Below are 6,774 nucleotides of genomic sequence, written 5' to 3'. Positions count from 1 at the left end.
AGAGAGAGAAAGAGAGAGACTTTGCAAGGGCTTCACGCATGTAGTAAGGCACCTTTATCCATAGCCTGGGAACTGTGAGAGATCGGGAACTCAGTGACTACACTTCCCCGGACTCTCTCCACAAGTCTTCCTCACTCCCTCTCTACCTAGGTTGTCTAGTTGCTTGCTGTTCCAGTCAGCATTTATGTGTTTCTGGACCCAGTTAGGCAAATACAGGCTAAAGTACTCAAGGTTCATGTGTTGTGAGTGGAGGAATCAGGTCTCTCAGAAAAAAGACTGGGGTGCTGTTTTATCTGGGTGAGAAAAGTCTGTGTAAGAGAAAAACTTCAAACAAAATACAGCTAATAAATGATCTCTGATGGGGTTAGGTGAGGTTTAATAATGAATCTAGTCAATTAAAAAACTTTTACTGGATAGTCTATTTAATATGCTAACCAATTTGTAAACAATTTAGATATGAATTAATACAAAAGTACTAATGAAGTGTATATTATGATAGTATCAGTATATATAAATGTGTATGTCATTTATTTATTCTATTGAAGAGAATAATCACAATAACAGTCATTATTTAATTAAACCAATTATTTCTCAAAATCTATGTGTAAATTCACATCAGTTTTTTGATACTGTCTTAGTCTTTCTAGTGTCTAACTGTACTTTTTTTTTAAGTGACAACTATAGAAAATGATAAGCAATTCCAAATTCAGGGACATGTAAGGTAAACATTCTTACAAGCTAAAGGAGATAGTATTTTGAAAAAAATGGCATCAATCCATTTCTAACACCCATTTAATCTTCAGCATTTCACAATGGTGAAAGCTCCTGGCTGATACATTATCACTAGAGATGAAGCAACACGTTTCTTCATATGCATGACGGACATACCCACACACATACATACAAACACATATAAATACATATGCTGTCAAAGAGAGTTTGTGTACACATATGTATGAATAAATAGCCACATGACCACCGCAGTCAAAGATACTTGGCTATTTGTAAAATTAAAAATAAGTCATATTAGTTTTCTCTATATTGAGACCTAATTGTTTTAAACTGAACTGAATTTTTCACCTGACATATCGTTTTAAACATGTGCTTTTGTTCTATAGAAATATCTTTAGTTGCTATAAAGAAGTTATATGAACATTGAAATGGTCTTTATTACGAAAATGGAAGCTTTCTGTTTAAATGGTTAGACAGACCATCATTGTACATTGTAATCACACTTAAAGTGCAAGAATTCCAACAGTCAGAACAATTTAAAGCATTTTCCTATAATCACCATTATTTAAAATAGAAAATGTCTCTTTTTCACAAGAGTATGTATAATAATCTTTTAAAATTTCCATCTCATTAGTCAGAAATTATACCAACAGGATTTGAAATAACTAAGGATTTGTCCACCTCTAAAAACCAGGGATTAAAAAAAAATTAACTCTTCAAGAACATGCTTAAGAAAAGTTTTGTGTTCTGACAACGATGGGTGGAGAGATTAGTGAGACTAGAGGAAAGAAAAGAATTTAGGAGGAAGTGAAAAAAATGAAAAACACACCAAAAATTAAAAATTTATCAGTTATGTATATCTGAGTAGCAAAAATTAACCAATATTAAAAACATTGTCTCTAGAGTGTCCCAGAAAGTATTGCTGCCTGTCATAGTTTGTATATTCTTGGACCAGGGAGTGGCACCATTTGGAGGTGTGGCCTTGTTGGAATAGGTGTGACCTGGTTGGAGTAAGTGTGTCACTGTGGGTGTGGGCTTAAGACCCTCACCCTAGTTGCCTGAAAGTCAGTCTTCCACTAGCAGCCTTTGGATGAAGACATAGAACTCTCAGCTCTGCCTGCGCCATGCTTGCCTGGATACTGCCATGCTCCCTCTTTGATGATAATGGAGTGAACCTCTGAATCTGTAAGCCAGCCCCAATTAAATGTTGTTTTTTATAAGACTTGCCTTGGTCATGGTGTCTGTTCACAGCAGTAAAACCCTAACTAAGACAGAAGTTGGTACCAGGGACTGGGGTATTGCTGTGATAGGCCAGACCATGCTTTTATTTGAAAGAATGTGGATTTTTGGACTTTGGATTTGGAATTCAGTGGAATGCTTTAAATGGGTCTTAATGGGTCATCCTAGTAGGAATATTGAAGACTTTGTTGCTGGGAGTAATTTGAACTGTGTTGACCTTGCCCAAGTGATTTCAAAGGAGAAGAATTTCAGTATGTGGCATAAAGACTGTTTTTGTGGTATTTTGGTGAAGAATGTGGCTACTTTTTGTCCTTGTCTGAAAAGTCTGCCTGAGGCTAAGGTGAAGAGACTTGGATTAATTAATTAATTGCATTGACAAATGAAGTTTCCAAAAAGCCCAGAAGAGATATTGTTCTCTGGTTAAATCTCACAAAGAGAAGTTTGAACAAGCATAGCAAGCTTAGAAAGGCAAAATATAAAACATATGGTTTGAGTATTAAAGGGGTACCAGGAAGTGAAAGAGCAAAATCCTGTGTTCTAGGAGATAACAGATTAAGTGAGTGGGACCTTGGGGCAAGATCCTATACAGCTAAATTTAGATCCAGGCATGGTGGTACACACCTTTAATCCCAGGAGACAGGCTGGAATGACTGCTGCATTCAAGGCCAATCTACAGAGCAAGACCTAGGATAGTAGCCAAGCTTAGGCAGTGAAGGATTTGTAAAACAGAAAGCTAGTGGCAATGTAATAGTACTAGTGGATCATGTTCTAGTTCCTGCAAGCCGTAGAACTTGGCAGCTTCAGCCATGTGGCTCTGGCTCTAGAGTTAAGAATGGAAGGAACTACTGGGACAATTGCTGCTGGTTAGCTGGAGCTAAGAAATTAGCAATGATTATAAAGAGACCAGCATTACTGAGGTGAAATCTTCTGGGAAGTGTTTTCTGGGAGCACAAAGAAGCTGTGTTCCAAAGATAGCCAAGGTTGTACCTTGTGCTGCAGTTGGACTTGGTAATGTGTAAGAGTCACTCAGGTGGTACTGCTTGTGAAGGAATGAAGGGATCATGGAGAGAAGCTGGGGCTTAGCACTGTGAGAGGCCAGGGAAAGCCACTGGAGAAGGTATAGCCTCAGCTGTAGTTGATGGCCCAGGACTGAAGGGGTTATGCAAAGGATTTGAGGCTTGGCACCATGAAGAGAGCCTATGAAAGGCTATTTGTGAAGCCTAGTTGGTGTGGAACACCCCAGTGTATTGGAGATGTCAGTACCATGGAATGATCACCAAGAACAGAAGCCATAGTGGAGTGGATCAACCTGAGCTTAGAGTGCTACAAAGGGCAGAGCTGGAGAAGTGACTCCTTAGGAGGAGTCCAAAAGATCAAGTGGAATCCCAGACACTGAAACATGAAACTGTAACACTGAAATTGCCTTGGAGACTCAAAAATGTTAAAGAGCCAGAGCCATGGGATACCTGCTGAGGAAAGCTGCTAACAGGGAGTGGAACCAGCCCAGGAGAAAGCAGTTTGTTGCAACCAACAAAGATGAAAAAGGAATGGAGATCTGAAGACCACTTTGACATCAGCCACAGAGATGCAGAGTTTGGAGTTTGCCCAGCTGGTTTCCTGCCTTGCTTTGGGGATTACAGTTAATTAGTTGGATGAATCTCAGAAGAGACCTTGAGCTTTGGACTTTTAACATTGGGACTGCTATAGACTATGAGGACTTTGGAAATTGGACTAAATGCACTTTGCATTATTCTATGTTTAAATATGGCCCCCCCATAGACTCATGTGTTTGAACAAGTCTATGGGAGCCAGGGAGTGGAATGTCATGGTTTGTATATTCTTGGACCAGGGAGTGGCACCATTTGGAGGTGTGGCCTTGTTGGAATAGGCGTGACCTGGTTGGAGTAGGTGAGTCACTGTGGGTATGGACTTAAGACCCTCACCCTAGTTGCCTGAGAGTCAGTCTTCCACTAGCAGCCTTTGAATGAAGACATAGAACTCTCAGCTCTGCCTGTGCCATGCCGGCCTGGATACTGCCATGCTCCAACCTTGATGATAATGGAGGGAACATCTGAATCTGTAAGCCAGCCCCAATTAAATGTTGTTTTTATAAGACTTGCCTTGGTCATGGTGTCTGTTCACAGCAGTAAAACCCTAACTAAGACACTGCATAAATGTCATTTGTATGAAGTTTGACTAAACATTTTGTCTAGATCTTGCACATTAAAGTTAAATTTTGAAAAATTGTTGCAAATATAATTATAATGAAAAGTATAAATGATTATTATAGTTAACAAAAAAAAGTTTTCAGCCAAACATGAGGTTTAAACTTATTTTTAATCTATGAATTTTATGCCACCCTAATGTACATAATCAAATAGTATCTCAAAAACTTTTGACACACTTTAAAAAGGATAACCACCAGGGGCATAATGATTTTACATAACCAATTAATGAACTGGAAAATATTCCAAAATAATTAAATGATTTCATATAATGGTTTTGGCACCTTAATGCTAATAACAAGACTTGTTAAAAACACTATTCAAAAAAAAATCCTTATGAACAGAATAAATGAGCGATAAATATGGAGTAACATGAGGTATTACAAGTTCAGTGATGCTCTTCTGCTGTCAAGTACAGGGGTAATGGCCTCTTACAGTTAGTTACAGAGAATGGCTAAAAGAGATCTTGAAGTAGGTCTACATCATCATTGTATTTTTTATGTCTCTCTGTGGTGTGGTCCAGTCCATATGTCCTTTTCTTGAGAATAATTTTATCAGTGGTCACACAAATAACTTGAAATTGACCATATTGATGATTCAACACTATGAAGATGAGGAAATCATACAACCCCTAAGGTTACTCAACGTATCTGTTTTTGTCCAGAGAGCTGGCTGTTAACCATACCTTGAGTCCTGGCTTCATAATGGACAGCATTTGCTTTCTACTCAAAATTAAGGAAATTGATTTTTTTCCTTAACAAGTATGAATGACTTGAAAATTGTGACTCCTTACTAATGGAGGTATTAATGTGAAAGACATACAAGCACATTAGATATCTGAGCTGTGATAATTGCTGGGTGAGACTAAAATGAACCGAAATTATCAGCATTTAGTACCTTTTGGTAAACACAAGAAAAAAGAACATAGGTCAGTTCCAAACAATGTTAGAATAAGGAATATATATGTGGAGAAAGACAGAGAGAGAGAGAGAGAGAGAGAGAGAGAGAGAGAGAGAGAGAGAGAGAAAGAGAGAGCAGTTATTACCGCCACCTCCAGGGTATTTTTGAAGAACGTTGCAGGTTTGGTATGGTTCTTTACTCTACACATATCTGATGATAGTCTTGAAATGTCATTGTGAATATTTTTCAACTCCACACATAATAATACATTCAAACTCTATGTCAGGTTAAACCAACATGGCAGCTAGAGAAAAATACACTGTCAATAAAGTGTTATGATGTGTCTCAGCTGAGATTCTGAGTGAAGGCATTCCTTTTCAGGCTGTACATTAAATATTAGAAAGATAAGGAAAATAAGCTAAAATGTGCAGCTGTATAACAGAGCCAGTAAATGTCACATCACACTGCTGCAGACCAAGATACTCCACACTTGGCTCTGATATCAATAGTTTATACATGACTGCTTAGATACCTGGAAAATGTCATGGAACCGTCTGGAATATTTGATCACATCTCTGTTTCTAACATGATTTCTTTCATCAGTAGCAACATTAGTGGAAATATTTCATCATGATCCAAACACTTTGTTATGTTTTCTCCTCCTGAAAGAAAATGAAGCCACATTTCTATTCACAACCTTCCTCTGTAGAGTACTTCCTCTGTGACTTTTGTAAAGACAAAAATTTGGGGGAAGAAAATCTCTCGAGCATTTTAATGCTATTTTTTTTAAAGAAGAGGGATTACATTGTTTTTAAAGACATATTTTTAAAATTATCATATATGTGTATATGGTTGTGCCTACCTGTGTACATTTGTGCAGGTTTCTGTAGAGGCCAGAGGAGGTCCTAACATCTGCTAATGCATGTGACTGTGCAGTAACCTACAAGGATCTGGGAACTGAACTTGAAACTCTGTAAGAATATCAAGAACTCTTGGCTGACAAGTAATCTCTCTAGTCCAAGGGAAAAATATTTTAATTCAGGATGCCTACTCCCAAATATTTTATAGAATTCTTGGGAAAAAAATCAAAAATAGAAATACCATTGTTGAAAGCTCACACCTTTATGGGAAAAAATGAATGCACATTTATACTATTAGAAGCCTGAGTAGATATGAGGTGGCCCTGTGATGCGGATACATCAGAGGCCTGCAGTGTGCAATGTAGCCTGAATTCTTGAGGTCATCTGAGACGCAAGACAGGGCTGGGTTTCCAGATAAAATAAATTTTAGCTGACAAGATGAAGAAGTGTTGCTGTCAGAAACCTGTAAAGAACAGGAAAGGAAGAGGTGGGAGTGATCTTCTTCCTCCAGGCTCTCAGGCTCCCTCTACCATCTCATCTGGCAGATCCTAACAGGGGGCTCACTGGCAAGTCTCTTTGGACTTGTCACAGACCTCACATCCCAGGTTGGTGGAGAAACACATGATGGTTCTACAGAGATAAGAGTTTCATGAGGAATAGGGGAAAACCCGTGTGTACAAACTAAGGAGTAACAGCCCAGATTTGGGTCTTATGGGATTCATTTTGGACAAGATTAGATAATTAATTCTGAAAAGGTACATTTTTTCAAAGTCAAAGAACTCAAGGGTTCTCCTCTCCTCTCCTCTCCTCTCCTCTCC

This window comes from Mus caroli, chromosome 10 (genome assembly GCF_900094665.2).
Source record: "Mus caroli chromosome 10, CAROLI_EIJ_v1.1, whole genome shotgun sequence".
NCBI lineage: Eukaryota > Metazoa > Chordata > Mammalia > Rodentia > Muridae > Mus > Mus caroli.
This window is presented reverse-complemented; position numbering follows the sequence as displayed.